The sequence below is a fragment of the Aulonocara stuartgranti genome (genome assembly GCF_965226115.1).
Source record: "Aulonocara stuartgranti genome assembly, chromosome: 12".
Lineage (NCBI taxonomy): Eukaryota > Metazoa > Chordata > Actinopteri > Cichliformes > Cichlidae > Aulonocara > Aulonocara stuartgranti.
In genome coordinates this window covers 5,247,789-5,268,052 of record NC_138948.1, presented here as the reverse complement: position 1 = coordinate 5,268,052, position 20,264 = coordinate 5,247,789, and the positions used below count along the sequence as shown (strand labels likewise).

Below are 20,264 nucleotides of genomic sequence, written 5' to 3'. Positions count from 1 at the left end.
AATGCATAGAGTGAATAGGTGAATGGGTGGCATTGTATAAAGTGCCTTGGGTGCTATGTAAGAAGTCCATTTACCAAAGTATTTCATTGTGATGTCCACAGACATGGTTATGTGTGAAACCACAGAAAATGTACAAAGTAGTATATAGTAGATTAAGTTTGAGGACCTGAATTATTAATAAACATAATTAGTAACAAGACAAGTAGCAAAACAGTTGGCGATAGGAGAAAAACGAGCATCTCACCAGAACACGGTAACAGTTACATCAAGCTTGAACTTAAAAATCAAAGATACAGACATAAACAGTTCTATTTCCTCTAGTCTAATCCTTTATCCAGTCTCATTGGGCTTAAAAATCCATTTTTCAAGGTTAATTTGACCAGAAGAGCAGCAGAGACTGTAACAAATATAAACGTAAATTTAAAAAAAATAACACATGACACAGAGTGAACACAACATCCAGATCATATGAAATAATTTCCCCCAGGGATCAATAAAGTATTCTGATTCTGATTCTGAATAAGATATTATGAACGAGAGCAATTTCCAGAGCAATGACAAAGAGGACCGCTTCCTTAGTTCTTTATAATGTCCTAAAACGCCTCCACAGTAATCACTTGTGATGGCTTCAGATCATACGGCAGATTATTCCAGGAAACAGAAAACACATATTTAAAAGCATTTTTTCCTGATTCTGCTCTGATTCTGGGGGTCAAAACAGGGCTCTTTGAGACCAAAGGTTGTGTGACTATTGTTTTTACCATAACCAGTATATCCTCAGATAACAGTCATGCAGAGATTTATAATTTCCCACGCGTGGGACTAATAAAGGTTATCTTATCTTATATACAAAAACCATGTAAAGGGAAAGTGTGGCCTTACAGAGACAAGAGCATACAGAGAACAGAGTTGTGAGATGATAATGGATCAGACACACAGAAATCTGTTATTAGCAAACTTACGGGAGAAGGACAGGCAAATGGGACTAAAGAGAGGATCACCCAACCCTTCTTCTTATCTAACATCCCAAAAGGTCACCGTTTCATAAAGGGAACTCCTAAATCAGACTAATTAACTTAAGTGATTAAATTACCTATACAACTACAACAACTACAAACCATCAATAACTGCTGAATTGTTCGTTCGAGTTCTTATTGAACCTTCAGTCAGTTTCAGACTGACGGCAGCAGGTAGAAGAACCTTTTCTTTATTCTTTAAATAAGTAATGAAATAAGTGTTCTCATCTGAAATCATGAGGGATGGCTGTTTGAATGATCACATATTAGTCAAATGTACACTGTTAACAAGCCAACAAGCTCACTTTTTTTTCCCACCGGCTCATACATGATTCATGATGTCATAAATTCGCGCTGATATTTTTCCCCCCTGTTTTAAACCACCCTCTCTGTTTTTTACCCCCTCGGAGAAACATTGTGACCTGCGAGAACTCCAGTTAAAATTGAATTAACCTCAGGCACATGGTTCATTAGTGGAAGGCCTGCCTGGTGCCATAGGCAATTAGCTTTTACAGTCCAAGTCTGCACAGTCAGTTCTGTGTTCTGGATGTCACACAGACACACACAGAAACACACAAATGCAGGATGCAGCCTATTAGCATCAAAAAAAAAAATAGAGAAAACAAAATCTAACATGTCACATCCTCTTGGTTTTCAAATCTTTCTGTTCTTCTGAATTGAAGCCTTACTCCTGATCAGAGTAGCCTTGCCTGTAGATTTGTATCTTTGAAGCAGTTCAACTTCTGGAAACAGCAGAGGAAGTAAGATAGAGACACACACAGCGAATCAGATGTTGTCCAGGTGCTGGCCCACCTTTAATAAGAGTCTTGTTCTGCTCACTGCGAGCTAGAAGGCCGCTCTAACCAGAACCTGTACATGATGGAGAACTGCTGCTGTGAGCTCAGGTCAGCATAGCTCACCAGACTGCAGAGCAGACGTGGGGAGTTCCTGCTGCAGTGAGTGCAGAAAGAATCAGGAACTGACTGCAGCAGACTTTTTGCACCATTACTTATTGACACATAATGGAAATTATTCAGGCCAATCACATAATGTTCATAACTGCAGCTTCTCCAATGTCCACTTGAGGATGTCTTTAAAAGAGAGTTAATCCCCACAGACTCCCATGGTATAGTCCTAAATTTACAGCACAGTTAATAATGTTACTGCCTCACAAAAAAAATAATTTTGATCTCTGCAGATAGTTTCCAACTTCATAACAACTCTGAAGAAGATGAATTTTTTCTAACTCATTCACCTGAGTACTAGAGATAGGCACATAGTGACTCTGACAGCTGCCCCATGGTCACATCAGGTTCCCAACATGGCAGCAGCTAAAACATAAATGTTCAAAACCAATCACATCCATCTTTAATACTCACTATGGGAAATCCAACTTGGACACTACTTGGGCTGCTCTCTCTCCCCCCTACCCTTCCTTCACTGTTTCAGGAAATCTCAATATCAACATAGACAGGCTTCAGAAATGTGAATCTAAAGGTTTGCAAATATGGACCTCAAGCTAAAAATGTAAAACTAACAAGCTCACAGTGAATAGCTAAAACTAAAGCAACATGAATCCTCACGACCCTCAACATCATGACGGTGAAGTAACCGTCCAAAGACTCTGCTTGAGTTGTAAAATATACAGACCTGATGTGACAAATGATGAGGGAATGAAGGACACTAAAAGAAAACAGGTAAGCAGACAGTACAGCAATGATGGAGTTGGAGTAAAATAAAAAAGAATTACACTAGACCTGCTATTAAATAGTTCCTGCACCTTAAAAAAAATCCATCATTCACCAGTGTTGGGTGCATTTAAGTTTTTATTTATGATTTTGAAGCCTAGTATTTAATCAGCAATCAGGTTGACACTAAACTGGCCAACTATTTTCATGACCAAATAATATTTCTCTAAGCAACGGTGGTCAAATTTTGATGCCTTCCTTGTCTTCAAGAAAACTTCTTCATCTTTAGATAAATAGACAGACGTTTTCTATCATTTTCTATTTACTCTATTAAATTGTTAAGGTTAAACAGCTGAACACAAAATGAGGCTGTTTTGAAGCCAGATTTTGTCAGACTGTTTGTAGTTAAAAGGGGAAAAAAATCTGAACATAAACATCCTTTAAAATAGTGACTAAACGTTGCCACAGAAGTCACAGAAGCTGACTGTGTTGAACTCCCCACCAGCTGCTGAGCAGTGCAGTCACATCATGCAGGGTTTGTTATGTTCATGGCAGTGGTTTACATTTTCTGAAAGGTGTCAGCAGATAAAGGTCAGAGGTCAGCGGTGTTCATGTAAACCTACCTGAGTGATGTGGACCAGAAGACAGAAAAAGTCACTGTGACTGCTTAATGAAACCTTAAGTCTTAAACTGAGTTAAGGTTAGATTAGAGTTTTCTATAAGTTTGTTTGGGTTTTTTTGTATTCTTTGCACAAAAAAAGCTTAATTTAATAAAGTAGTAATGAAGGGTTTGCTCATTTCAGTAATACAGGGTTTGTTCATTCTATGAGAATGTTTAGCTTGGTTTTTATTAAAAACAAAATGTTTTGGAACTTTGTGAAGGCAGCTGACTCAAGTCAGAAGTGGGAAGTAACGAGGTACAAACACAGTAGGGACGGGAATCAATGCAAATTTAGCAATTCTGATTCCATTATCGATATCACTTATCAGTTTGATTTCTTATCGATTCTCTTATTGATTCTCATTGGATTCTCATTAGCTTCACTTTGAGAGCCACCACTATCGTTAAGGCATCAAGCGAATTAATTGCATGCCTTGCGGTTAAATGTTAGGTAACTTACTATACATGCACTAATTACTCCCAGGAGAAAGTAATTTGTTATACCACTCGTTACATTACTTTTGCATTTCTCCGTAAAATGAATTGACAAACAGTCTCATAATTACCATTTAATAATATAAACATATAGGCTAGAGTTTCACAGATCAATACATTTTCCTATCATAATGAGGACACATATAATCTTTCTCTTAGCATTTAGGTATGAACACAAAGCACAAAGCAAATATGGGAACCGGCACAAAGAGACTTCAAAGCAATCGCCATGGTGACGCTGGAAAAACTTGCCACCTGATATTCGTACTTCAGAGTCTATACAGTCTTTCAAATCCCATCGTAAAGCTCACTTTGTTATGTTGGCTTTTAATCAGAGTTCATTTTGAGTACCATCAGTTTCTTTTGTTTATATTAAATATAATGCATTTGCTTCACCTCATGTCTTATTCTTCTGTATTTATTTTTATATGGTTTCCTCTTGTTCATCAACTAACTTGCGATGCACTGTGGTCAACTTGCTTTTAAATGTGCCATAGAAATACAATTGACATTGACCTTAAAATTTTACCAGAGCATCTTTTTAAGTGCCTGTACTACTTCTTCACTATACAAAAACTTACCTACTTTTTCCAATTATAAATGCTGTATTGATTGTTAACAGATTTGACTAATCCTACAAAACTGATTATACGCTAAAACTGAGACGTTTATTTCAGCTCACGCACGTTTGGAGGGTTTCATGGATACTCTATCTTGGAATACATTAGGTCTCTTAGTAGCAACTGAGCATTAGTTAAATGCCAGAGCCTGCCGGAGCAATATTGTCCACACCTTTATGACCAGTACCCATCGTCTGACGGCTCATTCTGCTGCTCATTTCAAACTGATTTCTTGAACATGAAAAAAAAGAGTTTAAATAAGTGAGTGGGTTCATCACCATCATTCACCTCCTCATTATCATAAGCTGCAGTGCACTGAGTGGAGCTGAGGAGTTTGGTCATTCAGGACCTCAGAGCAGACCCACTACTCCTTCACGTCAAAAGGATCCAATTGAGGCGATTCGTATTTCAGAAACTGCTGATCTACTGTGATTTTCCCACACTACCATCTCTACGGTTCACAAACGTCAGAAAAAAAGAAAATATCCATTCAGTGTCAGTTCTCTGAGTGAAAATGCCCGGTTGATGTTCAGATCAGAGGAGAATGGACCACTTCAAGCCTATATGATGGAAACAGAAGCTCAAATAACCACTTAGTACAACCAAGCTATGCAGAAGAGCATCTATTCACGTTAAACCTTGAAGCAGATGAGCTACAGCAGCAGAAGACCTCACCCGGTGCCACTCCTATGAGCTGAGAACAGAAAACGCAATAGAAGACTGGAAAAATAAATGCTGCCTGGTCTGATGAGTCCTAATCTCTGCTGTTATATTCAGACGGTATTGTCAGAATTTGGTGTGAACAACATGAAAGCATGGATCCACCCTGGCCACAGTTTATCTTTTGATGCCTGTTTCCAGTATGATAACACATTATAAACAAAGCTCAAATCATCTCAAACTGTCTTCTTGAACATGGCAATGAGTTCACTGTACTCCTGCGGCCTCCACAGTCACCTGATCGGAATCGAACAGAGAACCTTTGGGATGTAGTGAAATGGAAGATTCACATTATGGAGTGTGTAAGTGTCTTTTTACTTTCTGCTCACTGATACCAACAAAAATCAAATGAAAAAAGACAAAAACTAAATCAATATCTGAAGCCAAAATTAATTATTCCTTATTATAGCCGTCTAAAATAATACCAGTATCTCTGTTGATCTTACAATCGTGTGTGTGTTATACCTACGGAGCAGTAAGAAATATAAAAGAGTGGAAGCCACCCTCTACACATTTCTGAAAATCTTGTGTTTAATGGGATAACCATGACAATTACATTCTGAAGCAAATTTCTAAATAGTTTCTAAGCATTCTTGGACAAAACATTCCACGAATTGGACAAAGAAAAGAGCTGATACTTCCAAGTTTGGTTTGTTTGATATGAAAGCATCCACTGAATGCCTTTAACTTAATTTAATCATGACTTGGAAATTCTCCACCACTGCAGCTGCTCACCGAACCAACATAATAACTTAATAATCATAATTGCATTGCATTGTTTAAGTGGAGGCCTGTAGATTAGACAGCTCCCCGTGGGCTAAGCACACTTTTCCAAACGGGCGTTTCAGTTAATGGTTCCCTGGAAAGAGCACTGTGCTAAAGGCTGATAAATGAGCACCTCCATTTATGGTACTCAACACACCCAAACACACACGTGTACACACACACAGCTGGCAGACAAGCACTAATTTTAGTTTTAATTGAATTCACCACCTCTTGAATTCATCTCAGGGTTGTGATTAAGAACAAAAGCTGCGCTGTGAAACAATCACGGCTGATTTCTCCTTCACAGCTCAGAAACACCTCTGCTGTTCCCCATGACTGATTTTCAGCTGAAGTGTGCAGTGAGGGGAGGAGACCAGTGTGTATAACAGGCCTGTGTTTTTAAGACTTTTTTCTTAGCAAGAAGCACATGTGTGGGCATGTGTTCATGAAGACACCGTGTGTTTGCATGCTTGAGTGTGGATACCCGTCCATCTCATGCATTGTGCTTTCAGCAGCCACAGTTATTGTCAAAATTGGCCCGGGTTCCTGCACTATTAAAATCCCCAAATCAATGCTTTTTTAAGACCTTTTTAAGACTTCAATTAAGGAAATGCACTTGTGAAATGATGACATATTGACCCAGTTTCCTGCGCTTGGATGGAGCCTCTCGTTTTTTTTAAATTGTGACGCAGTTCTTTGTCTTTTGTTTTTTTTAATAAACACAAGCACCCAAAAACCATTTGGAGCCTCTCTAGCTTATTATTCATGCCTAGCACATCTTTAAACTAACTCACAGTGTGCATGCAATATTCCCGACACCAAAAATTCAACGCCAAATATTCAGAAAGCAATCGTACTCACGCTGAGTAAAGTGTAAATGAATACACTAAGTTTTGGATTAGAACTTTTTTAAGTGCAAATAGTCCAAACTGGTAAAAAGATCTTAATGACCACAATGTTGTGGTTTGTTTTGTTTTTGGTGAATTCTTCCTGCTATATGTTGTTGTTTGCCAATCAACGACCCTGAATATGACCTGTTATTAAGGACAATGTAACCGTCATCCTTTATATTAGGGTGACTACAGCTCTGTAGCTAGAAAATAAGGTTGCACTAACCCTCCAAATATTGCTGGTTTTTAGTTTGTGTCCGAGTCAAATAATTTAGTAAGAACATGGTATATCATATAGCTACTGTTAGCTTCTAACTCAGCCGAATAAAATTCCTGGACATTAAGCTTTACAAAACATGTCTTTCTAATAAACAAAATCAAAAGCAACAACAATACTGAACAAGTGAATATATAAATATGACATCTTGTTGTTGAGAAAATGTGACATTTTAGACTCTTGGTCTTGCCAATTTAAATTTTGGATTAGATGGGAACACACACTGCCACAAACACAGCAACGTAACAAATGTTTGTTTTTTCTGCAGCTGACAGAAAGAAACATATCACCCGATATCACAAATCATCAAATACTGGTCAAGCTTTAATCCATGTGCTGGTTTCAAATATTTAAAACAATTTACCATTTTTTACAACACTAATCAACAAGTGCACCGAGGCTCTGGGACATAAATATACTCAGTTTGAAACCAGAATAAGTTAAAACATCAATGTTCTGTCATGTGACTGTAGAACAGGGACTACAAGAGAAAGAAATGGAAAAGGACAGTAATGACGGAAAGAAGGATTCATTTCAGTGACTATGATGTTAGGAGGAAAAAAAACAAACAAAAAAAAAAACAAAACACACAGATGAGAGACTGAGGTCCCAGAGTGAAATATCTCATTAACTCCAGAGGTCAAATGTTACAGTACCTTGTGCCACATTTAGTGTTCTGTTAAATAAAAACCAGGTGTGTGCTAAAGCTGAACAGACCTGGAGATAAGTTGGGACCTAAAAAGATTACAGCTCCCCCCTGGGCTGGGTCTTGTTTGTAATGTATACTTGAGCAGAGGTTCCCAGGCGCTCCGGTCTGACCTACTTCCACAGTCCTGGCAGCTGAACTCAAGAACCCCTGCATCAACACCGCCCATCACACTCCAGATGTGCTGATCTGAACTAAACTGGAAGCTATTTAACAATGCTTACAACATAAAAATCTATATTACTGTAATAAATCTTCATTTGGTCTAGCTTGCTCCTTTATAACAGCTAAACAGTGAGCTTTTCTTCAAACATGAAATGTGAACTTCGGTGAATCTTAAAGTTAGTGACATGGCTGCTTACACAGCTGTAGCTGCTAGCTGTATGCTAGGACTCACCTTCACTAACTTCAGTTTATTGTCACTGAGCCTTACCTTTCAATTGTGTTTTTATGTTTTTTGAGCAAGGAATTCTCTAACAAATCATTGCCTGAATGAGTCTAAGCACAACTCGTGGGGACTCGACTCAATTGGTTTTATTCTACTTACATTCCTGTTTAACAGGAAGGTTACTAAGTGCAACCGTAACTGTTAAATATTAATTTATGTAACGTAGACACATGATTTTCACTGATTTAATCAAAGTTAATTTCTGTTTTACTAGAAATAGATTGTATGTAACATAATCAAAACCCTTTTCTTCTCACTCAGTAGGGGCTTCTAGCTCATGAGTCATAGTTTGTTGTTTGAGAAGACCGGTACTTTCTTGGAGTAAGTAAAGATCTTTTTTTTTTTTAAAAGCTCACTTTCCCTCTCATAAACAGTCTACATTCATTCACATCATACAAACACCATGAATTTGTATTCTCTAGTGCGTGCATGAGACAAACCCAGGCATGTCTGAAAGCCAGAGTCACGCGTCTTTTCTGATACAGACTTAGCATCTGAAAATGAACTACTTCAAAAAACTGTTCCTGCTAAAAGTGGAAACAACAAGGTTGTTTCACCACTTGAGGCAAGAACATAGTGTCAAGTACAGCCTGGTTATGAAGGAAGTGATAGTGGTAAGACCCAGCCATGCTGATTCATCATGGAAATGACTGATGTGGTTTCATCATGGAAAAGCAGTGCTTTAGCAGCTAGTTATAATATCCTAGATATAAAATATTTCTCAGTGTTATTGTGTGAATATATAGCGCAAATATATAACGCAGGCATCTGATGAGTTACAAGTTTTAGCTACTTTCGCTGTTGTTAAACTAAAGTGTAAATGAGTTATTTTAAACTTCATTCTTCAAGTTTGCTGGAACAGAAATTGCAAATGTTCTTGAAATATCATGTCATAATTATGAGGCTATATCGCTGCCCCCCAAGCATTAGCCAATTAGAAAAGAGAGGGATTGTCAAATAATAGTAATGGAGACACAATAATATTTGGAAACAACTTACCACTCTCACTCAGAAAGGAAACAAAGACAACAACAAAAAGCATGAGCACAGAGGCGACAGGGTCTAATTAGCAGGATTCTGTGGCCCATGCAGCAATACAGCAATAATAAAAATTTAAAACATGAAAATCTCACCGTATAAACTTACCTTTAATACTGCGACATTACTGCGACTTAAATCCGGACATAAAAGCCACTTTGTGAGGTCATTCAAGAGCTTGTAGCCTCTTTAGCTTGTTAGCAAACATTCCTCTTCGTGTTTTTCTGATATTCATTTCCTGTTATTTGTTTTGCTTATTCACTGTAATGGATTCAGTTAAAGGTCCATCCGTATTTAATGAAATCCCGCGTGACACCTGCGTCATAGACGCTGGCCCCTATATGAACTTTAACCTTTGGCAGGAAATACTCCCACAAAAGTTGAAACAAGCCAAAAATACTTGAAGTAGAAAAATAACATAAAAGCCGTTTATCTAAAGTTACATACGAAAAAGTGGATTTTTTTTCCCTTTTCTTTTCTTTTCTTTTCTTACTTTTTTTGCATTAAAAATCAAATAGCTGTGAGTTATCAAAGTGGTTAATCACCTAATCATTTCAGTTTGACTACTAGGGTAGTTAAGCAACACAATAGAGATTAATATTTTATAATTTCATCAATTTTTTGTTTATTTTTGTGTTTTTAAAGGTGTGATGGAAAATTAGGTAGTATTTTTTTTGAAAAGTGTTATTAGTCGAAGAATGAAGGCGTACATAATTTTAAAAGTCTACGTATATTAAAGGAATTTTTTAAATTGCATAAATACATTTAGCATCTTTACATTACATCCACAGATCAGAGTAATCCTTCAATGAACCTTCGTCCACTTAGTTTTAGCCTTTCCTTCTTTCTTTAAACCAATTTTCTGAGTGTTTAGAGCTTTTGGTTCACATTAGATTACCTGTACAAACACTGACTTTGTCATTTTAAATGTTGGCATGTTTCATATGAGCATCCACCATTACAATAGTTTGTATATCACAGAAAGTAGAAGGAGAATAATAGAAAAATTGTATTTCCTGCAACCTTGAGCCCTTCACTTGGCTGACTGTTTAAGTCAGGCTGAAAATACAATGATAGTTTATATAAAACATTAAACACAAACCTAAAAAAGGAGGTTTTAATGTAAAATCACATTGTACAAAAAAAAAGCATGTGGATGTTTGAGTGCAGGAGGAAAAAAGAAATGATGTTTAGACTGAATGTGATCATTTTCTCACAGGTTACATTTTAATATTTGGGTCCCACAGGTCACTAATAAAATGTTGCATTAAATATTTACCTTTGACTTCTTTTTATATAAAGTCAACAAGACATTTTTGTTCTTATGAATATGCTGTTATATAACTACTGAGAATCTGTTTTTCTTATTCTTATTGTTTCTAAAAACCTAAAGACCATCTTACTCCATGAACAAAATCAGGATCTTCCAAGAATGATGAGGCTATTATCCAGAGAACTGACTGGTCAGGTGCTGGTTTTTCACCTCTTGAACTCTTATCTCGACCTAACCTTCTCTGGATCATGTTAGGCCACCTTTATAAAAAAAAAAAAACCCCAGAGTTAAATCTCAGGTAAACTCTGAGGTTTTTACTCTGAGTAAGCAAAGCTACAAAGGAGCAATAGTTCACACTTACTGGACCTTTACGTTATAGTTCATCATCATGTTTTATGTCCTAGTTATTCATTCAAATGTATTAAATCCAGCTGATATATGTTATTTTAGAGTACTGATAAATTAGTCTGAGTCATAACGTTTTTTTGCAGAAACTCCACAGGGGCATCTCCAGTTTCACCCAAAATTTACTTTTTTACATTCATAATAAATGGAGTAAAAACAACATTTTTAACAAATGATTCTCCCCAGGACACTGATATAATGCTTTAAGGTTTAAATGTGTGTTGGCTTTGGAATATGAGTCCAGTACTATATAGCTGACCACGTGTGATTTTATTGGCGGACAAATTGCTGATGAAAGTAAATCAGCTTGTTACCGGTATTTGGCCATTAATTTTATTAGCAGAGTTACATTTAATGGTTTAATTTAATTTGATATGAACCTGAGGGGATCGTGAGGACATGCCAGACTGGGATAGAAAGGATGATGAGCCTGAAACAAACAAATAACTGAAGAATCATAAAATGCAGCATTAGTGCTTTACAATAATGACCCGAACCTGAAGCAACATCAAACCTTTGAAATTTAGGTTGCTGTGATGAGGCGCTGCAGGCTTTGAATCTGCCTCAGACCTGTTCCTGTGAGCTGGAGGACCTGAGGTGAACCAAGGCAGGCATGGGAATCCATTCAAACTCCACACAGAAAGGCTGGAGCTAGCTTTTTAATATGCATGTTTTTATATATGTTTTTGTATCAAAACAACAAATAAAGATTAATCTTTTGACATAAGTGTAACACGTGTTTGTTCATTTTTAATTTTCATGTCAATCATCTCTATATCCTGACCTCTTAGGGGCCAAACATGGCTCACAGACTGTCAGGGGCTCAGTATAACCTACGATGGACATAATATTAACTACATCCAGATGTGGGTACACTCTTTAAAAAAAAAAAAAATCACAGCACAGGGCAGCTGGAAATCATTACTGTATTTTCCCAAGGATAATACAGCCTTTCCAATTTCTATAGAGACAGATAATCCAGTATGTAACATTTGACTGAAGAATTTCACCTTATAACAAGTCAGTGAGTTTAAATATATCGGAACTACTGTGAGTAGAGATAGAAGATCATTGCACAAAATGAAGATTTAGATTGCAATTGCAAAGAAAGCATTCGCTAACTTAGCAGAGACTTTATTCAATCGACAAATTTCTTTCTAGATGTCTGAATTATACCGATCATCACGTGCTGTATGAAAGAAGAGCATGGACAACAAACAAGAGAACTGCAGATACCATCCATGTATTATCGATATAATGAGAATATCACACTGAAAATTCTACTTTTTTTTACTCTTAGTTTGGTACATGAATACAGGCCCACTGTCTTTGTGATTGACAGCCAGTCAGAAGAAAACTGGCTTAAAAGTGATGTGGGCGGAGCTAAAACAGTTTGATTCAATAAGAAAAAGAAAGAAATTAGTTTATGCAGTTAATCATACAAAGCTAGTCTAGCAGAGTCCAAGATTGTAAATGAGAAGCTGTAAATGAACAGGATAGGTATATTTGAAGTCTTTTAAGCCCCCATAAATGTGTCCAGTCCAGCAGAGACAATGCACGCTTTTAATGTTCATCCATTTACACGGTTAACTGTGCTTTGTCCATCGTCCATCCATTTGTAAATACATCCATTCATCCGTCCAGCTGCCCACACTGTGAATCAGAGAATCCTTCCAAAATGGCCTTAAATCCACCCACATACACTCCACATGCCTCCACCCACAATCTGCATATTAACACTATTAGCATAATTAGAAAAGAGTAAATAATTATTTATATTTAGCTCTACAGGCTGTTAGTAAACACACTGCCTGATGTGGACGTAATGGAAACGCACATTCTTAAAATATATTTCTTCAGGAGGAATATAGGTTAATCTAATTATCTTGAAACCAAAGAGTGATTCCTCTTTCCAGGCCTGTTTCAAAATAAAGTTAAAAAGACACATGCTAACAGATTAGCCACCTTTGGCTCCTGCATCCTCCTGAGGCTAGAGCAAACAAAAGTAGGGGGTCAGTGGATGAGTAATGGGAGGAAAAAGGGATATCTGCTACTGAGACCAGTCATGGAGGCTATTTCAGGCCAGGGCCTGTTTAACAAAGAGTCCTTATTCAGTTCAAAAAGGCCATTTATAAAAACAATGGTCAAGGTCTGGAGCCAGACTCTGGAGAGTGAAGGACTGAAAGTGCTTGTATATGTCAAATAAGCCACCTGAAGAATGGCAGCGGTACAAACAGCTAATATTACTCCAGCTATTATTGTCCTGGATCGGACAGAGGAAGTTAGGGTTGTGTAAAAGATGACGGCAGAGCTATATTTTAAAACTAAAGTGGATTTTTGCAAAAAAAATATGGGAGGAAAAATCAAAGCTGGAGCTTCAACAAAAGCCATCATCCAACAGCCAGCTGCAGATCTGATCCTATTCATAACTTTTACCATTGCTTTTTGAGCTACTTGCAGTCAGACTGGGTGTTTTATGCTACGGCGGTTAAGAAAAAATACTATTAGTACAAATTTGATGAAATTAGAAATGAAGACGTGGCATTGAGATCCCAAATGTTAGCACATACCAACTTAACTTATTATCAGATTGTCAAGGACCCTCACTGCTCATTTTCTGGATAAAAACAAGCTGGATAATCAATGATTTTTCCATCACTGTTGCACATCTCAGGGTGTGATATAAGGCCATTTTGTCAGGGAGGATTCATATGTAGTTGTTGTTTCAGACTTTACCGTGTCCATGCTGGGCACAATGTTTATAGAGACAACAGCCAGTGAGCCTGAGCAGCAGGCAGGTTGTCTTAGAGATATGAGACATGTGCAAAACCACCACCCACTGACCAATAAATTATCTGGATAAAAGTGGTTCAAGTGTCGTCATTCCTAGAAGATCCCTCTGATGTCAATGCACAGACAATAAAAGAAGATTTAATTTCAAGAGACCATCTAAATCCTTTGGTTTAGATTCTTAGGGGAAAAATTATTCCTTCCAGTTTTTCCCTCCAATACATTTTATTTATAGATATATTTAGCGTTTCTATGAGATACATGGAGATGTAGTCCTTAAGTAGGGCACCTATGTCAGCTCATAGTCAATGAAAAAACAAAGAGTTGATTCATCGTCAGCTTCTTGCAACCAGTAATCATGACTGATGATGTTAGGGGTGGGTGAAGCCAGATAGGGAACATATTTCCTGGATATGTTGGACTTGTTTCAGAGGACAAGCCCCAGAGAATGGTTTGCATTTGAAATTTTCACTTTTCTGCTGGTTTGCATCTTTCTAAAAAACTGTCAAGGCAGCATTTGTTCATACCAGCTGTATTTGTCCATGTTAGGAAGGCTTGTCTTCAATGCACAGGAACAAATACCATCCAATTGTTCTTTTCTGTTTCTAAAATCACAATTGCACTCTCCTTGGAGTCCCAGGGCTGAAGAGGCTCAACTGTATTCATATAAATAGGTGCAGGCAGAGCAGCTGGGTTTCTTCTGCATTGCCAGCAGCCTTTTGCTTACACTGCTTTTTGCAGTTTTGACTGCAGTCCTGTTTTACACTCAGTTTTATTAGTTTGGTTTATTAACATACCTGCTGAAACCTGTATAAGACAGCACATTTTATGGTTGGTTTAAACCATTTTCTCTCCCTCTCTCTCCTTGCTTTTTCTGCTGAAGCTACAATCTCACACTAACATGGCTCCATAGTGTATTGGTTTACCCAATAAGCTTCCCAGTTTGAGCCCAGATGGAGAGATCTATCCCTGGTAGGGTTATGTCCAGAAGGGCATTGTTGGGTGTAAAAAACAAACAACAAAAAAAGACAAATCTATCAAATCTTGTGAATCACACTGCTGCAGTGACCCATGGTGAATATGGGAGGAAGTTAAACAAGTTTCTTTCTTTTTCTCCTTTCATAAACCTTCCCTCCTAAAACATTTTTAAAGTGCAGCAAAGTTTTGTAGCATGTCATATGCTGAGTTCCTTTGAGCCACAGATTTGGGGACTCCAACAGAAAGGGCTGAAACTAAAGACAACTGGTCTCTTTTTGTGCCACGATTTTCTAATAGATCCTGAACTGCAGATAAGTGACATCTCTAGGACTTTACAGTCTTTCCTTACATTGTTCTGCAGGCACTGGTTGTCAAAGGCAGCACCTAAATGAAGAACCAAAATATACCATGCATCTGAAAGAACTGAAACTTGTTGCCGTGCCTGTGCCATTTCTAATTGGCTGATTATGAAAATTAAATAGGCAGCCGACAGGTATCGACAGGCCAAGCGGAATGCGGCTCGGGCAGTGGCTGAAGCAAAAACTCGGGTGTGGGAAGAGTTCGGAGAGGCCATGGAAAAAGACTTTCAGACTGCCTCGAAGAGATTCTGGCAAACCGTCAGACGTCTCAGGAGGGGAAAGCGGTGCTCTACCTGCACTGTGAATAGTGCTGGCGGAGCGCTGCTGACGTCGACTGAGAAAATTGTCAGGCGGTGGAAGGAATACTTCGAGGACCTCCTTAATCCCACTGACATGTCTTCCGAGGAGGAAGCAGAGTCTGGGGATGAGGGGAATGACCCGCCAATTTCCGGGGGCGAGGTCACTGAGGCAGTTAAACAGCTCCTTGGTGGCAGAGCCCCTGGTGTTGATGAGGTCCGCCCCGAGTTCCTGAAGGCTCTGGACGTTGTAGGGCTGTCCTGGTTGACACGCCTCTGCAATGTTGCGTGGAGATCAGGGGCAGTACCTGTGGACTGGCAGACCGGGGTGGTGGTCCCCATCTTTAAGAAAGGGGACCGGAGGGTGTGTTCCAACTACAGGGGGATCACACTCCTCAGCCTCCCTGGGAAAGTCTATGCCAGGGTGCTGGAAAGGAGAGTTCGTCCGCTAGTCGAACCTCGGATACAGGAGGAACAATGCGGTTTTCGTCCTGGTCGCAGAACACTGGACCAGCTCTTTATCCTCTCGAGGATACTTGAGGGTGCATGGGAGTTTGCCCAACCAGTCTACATGTGTTTTGTGGACTTGGAGAAGGCATTCGACCGTGTCCCTCGGGGTGTCCTGTGGGAGGTGTTGCGGGAGTATGGGGTGTCTGGCCCATTGCTACGGGCCATTTGATCCCTATACAACCGTTGCAAGAGCTTGGTTCGCATTGCCGGCAATAAGTCAGACTCGTTCCCGGTGGGTGATGGGCTCCGCCAGGGCTGCCCTTTGTCTCCGGTTCTGTTCATAATTTATATGGACAGGATTTCTAGGCGCAGCCAAGTGGCGGAGGGCTTTCGCTTTGGTGGCCTCAGAATCTCATCTCTGATTTTTGCGGATGATGTGGTTCTGTTGGCTCCATCGGGTGAGGGCCTCCAGCTCGCACTGGAACGGTTCGCAGCCGAGTGTGAAGCAGCGGGAATGAGGATCAGCACCTCCAAATCTGAGGCCATGGTTCTCAGCCGGAAAAGGGTGGAGTGCCCACTCCGGGTCGGGGATGAGTTCCTGCCCCAAGTGGAGGAGTTCAAGTATCTCGGGGTCTTGTTTGTGAGTGATGGGAGAAGGGAGCCGGAGATCGACAGACGGATTGGGGCTGCAGCTGCAGTAATGCAGACGCTGCACCGGTCCGTCGTGGTGAAGAGGGAGCTGAGTGTAAAAGCGAAGCTCTCAATTTACCGGTCGATCTACGTCCCTACCCTCACCTATGGCCACGAGCTGTGGGTAGTGACCGAAAGAACGAGATTGCGGATACAAGCAGCAGAAATGAGCTTCCTCCGAAGGGTGGCTGGCCTCTCCCTTAGAGATAGGGTGAGAAGTTCGGCCATCCGGGAGGGGCTCAGAGTAGAGCAGCTGCTGCTCCACATCGAAAGGAGCCAGCTGAGGTGGTTCGGGCATCTGACAAGGATGCCCCCTGGGCGCCTCCTGGGTGAGGTGTTCCAGGCATGTCCCACCGGGAGGAGGCCCCGGGGCAGACCCAGGACACGCTGGAGAGATTATATCTCTCGGCTGGCCTGGGAACGCCTTGGTGTTCCCCCGGATAAGCTGGAGGAGGTGGCTGGGGAGAGGGAGGTCTGGGCCTCTTTGCTTAGGCTGCTGCCCCCGCGACCCGGCCTCAGATAAAGCGGATGAAGATGGATGGATGGATGGATGGATGAAAATTAAATAGAAGAATAGACTAAAAACTTACATGAAAAAAAAACAGTTCAGTGAGATCTTCTGTTTTATTAGAAATGTATAATATAAACATTAAAGTGCCCTCACCACTATCAACACATTCAGATGTGGCTCTGTAAAATTATGGCGTGTCATTACTCATAAAGCGGGATTACGGCTGATGTATGACCACCTTCTGCTATCACCCCGAAACCGTGTCACTGTATAACAAATGAAGCGTCTTATCTTTATGTGAAGATGTATGTACTTATTTTGGACTGTTAGAGGTGTTTTCTCTTTCCCAAGCCAGAGCAGCTGCTCCAACTCTTGTGTGTTCTGCAAAACTGCTGATTTCAACACAGTTTTCACACCAAACAGCTCTTCCCATTTATCATCTATTCAAAACAAATAAACAGGTTGAACAAGGGAAGACGCAAAAGATAGCGATCAAAGATAAAACAGCAAAGGTTTAAAGAAATAGCTTTATTCTTTTTTCTAGAATCTAAAATCAGATGAGTGAGTCTAAACTAATGTCTTGGTACTGAAATTTAACAGTTTGGGGGATAAAAAGCTCATTTGTTGGCTGAGATTAGGCGACAGGACTGAAACCACTTTACAGCAAATACACAGCCAGCAGCTGATTCACTTAGCACCTCATTAAAGGCGTGAATACAGGAAAGAGACAGTTTGACTCCCTTCAGATGTGAAAAGAATCAGCAGATTGAACCTCAAAGTTCAATATACTTCTTCCCACTCCCTTTCAACATGTAAATTAATCAGAATGTTTTTTTGTATGTAATTTGTATAGTATATTTTTTTTTCTCTCATTTCTTTTCTAAATGTACTTGTATATTGTTCACATGTTGAAATAAATTACCAATCAATCAATCAATCAATATGTCACAATCTATTAGTATAAACAACAATTCACTCTTTATGTACAGGGCCCATGAATGTGAGGGCTTAGAAGGACATAGCAAGCATAACATGCAACAGTGACTGCACTATCAAAAAGAAAATGCCAGATATTTTAATCAACATAAAAGCAGCAGTACAAAATCTCTTTGTAACGGTCATACCGCATATTAAAGATGGATGTGAGCGTTGTGACATCACCCTGAAGGCTCAATAGCTGCTACCATGCTTTTTAATCTTTTAAGAGACCAGTGGCATCCAAATGGACTACATTGTAACATTTTAAAGGGTCCAGCTTTGGTTAAGAAGTGCCAGATGTGTAAACTTTCGTGTACAGCATTCACTGACCTTAGATAGATAAGGATAAGATGTGTTGCTGTCAAAACTTAATTATCAAGATGGTGTATTAAAAAAAAAAAAACCAAAAAAAACCCCACATAGACACATACACATTAAAAAAGGGTGAAGAAGATGTGAAAAAGCTGGAGTCCCCAAAGTCCTGAAACTAGCAGATTTGGTAGCAGAATAATGCCACGTTTAAGATAATAAAAAGCACTTTCAGTCAGCAAAACTGGAGCACAGACCCCTTAGACATGCTGTTAGTACAGTTAACCACAAGCCACGATAATTACCCATTCAACACATTCAACAAGAATCACCAGTTCAAATCCATCACTATCTGACTAGTATGGCATCAAGTACCTACAGGGAGTGCAGAATTATTAGGCAAATGAGTATTTTGTCCACATCATCCTCTTCATGCATGTTGTCTTACTCCAAGCTGTATAGGCTCGAAATCCTACTACCAATTAAGCATATTAGGTGATGTGCATCTCTGTAATGAGAAGGGGTGTGGTCTAATGACATCAACACCCTATATCAGGTGTGCATAATTATTAGGCAACTTCCTTTCCTTTGGCAAAATGGGTCAAAAGAAGGACTTGACAGGCTCAGAAAAGTCAAAAATAGTGAGATATCTTGCAGAGGGATGCAGCAGTCTCAAAATTGCAAAGCTTCTGAAGCGTGATCATCGAACAATCAAGCGTTTCATTCAAAATAGTCAACAGGGTCGCAAGAAGCGTGTGGAAAAACCAAGGCGCAAAATAACTGCCCATGAACTGAGAAAAGTCAAGCGTGCAGCTGCCAAGATGCCACTTGCCACCAGTTTGGCCATATTTCAGAGCTGCAACATCACTGGAGTGCCCAAAAGCACAAGGTGTGCAATACTCAGAGACATGGCCAAGGTAAGAAAGGCTGAAAGACGACCACCACTGAACAAGACACACAAGCTGAAACGTCAAGACTGGGCCAAGAAATATCTCAAGACTGGTTTTTCTAAGGTTTTATGGACTGATGAAATGAGAGTGAGTCTTGATGGGCCAGATGGATGGGCCCGTGGCTGGATTGGTAATGGGCAGAGAGCTCCAGTCCGACTCAGACGCCAGTAAGGTGGAGGTGGAGTACTGGTTTGTGCTGGTATCATCAAAGATGAGCTTGTGGGGCCTTTTCGGGTTGAGGATGGAGTCAAGCTCAACTCCCAGTCCTACTGCCAGTTTCTGGAAGACACCTTCTTCAAGCAGTGGTACAGGAAGAAGTCTGCATCCTTCAAGAAAAACATGATTTTCATGCAGGACAATGCTCCATCACACGCGTCCAAGTACTCCACAGCGTGGCTGGCAAGAAAGGGTATAAAAGAAGAAAAACTAATGACATGGCCTCCTTGTTCACCTGATCTGAACCCCATTGAGAACCTGTGGTCCATCATCAAATGTGAGATTTACAAGGAGGGAAAACAGTACACCTCTCTGAACAGTGTCTGGGAGGCTGTGGTTGCTGCTGCACGCAATGTTGATGGTGAACAGATCAAAACACTGACAGAATCCATGGATGGCAGGCTTTTGAGTGTCCTTGCAAAGAAAGGTGGCTATATTGGTCGCTGATTTGTTTTTGTTTTGTTTTTGAATGTCAGAAATGTATATTTGTGAATGTGGAGATGTTATATTGGTTTCACTGGTAAAAATTAATGATTGAAATGGGTATATATTTGTTTTTTGTTAAGTTGCCTAATAATTATGCACAGTAATAGTCACCTGCACACACAGATATCCCCCTAAAATAGCTAAAACTAAAAACAAACTAAAAACTACTTCCACAAACATTCAGCTTTGATATTAATGAGTTTTTTGGGTTCATTGAGAACATGGTTGTTCTTCAATAATAAAATTATT

General features: G+C 39.6%; 1 long non-coding RNA gene across 2 annotated transcripts in view; it reads right to left on the bottom strand.

The window, feature by feature from the left end:
• The window catches only part of LOC309718390, a 69,526-nt gene extending 59,873 nt beyond the window's left edge, over positions 1–9,653 (bottom strand). For both annotated transcript variants that reach the window (XR_014279956.1, XR_014279957.1), the window contains exon 1: positions 9,433–9,653. This is a non-coding gene — a long non-coding RNA (uncharacterized lncRNA). The remainder of the gene's footprint in view (positions 1–9,432) is intronic.
• Positions 9,654–20,264: the final 10,611 nt, after the last annotated feature.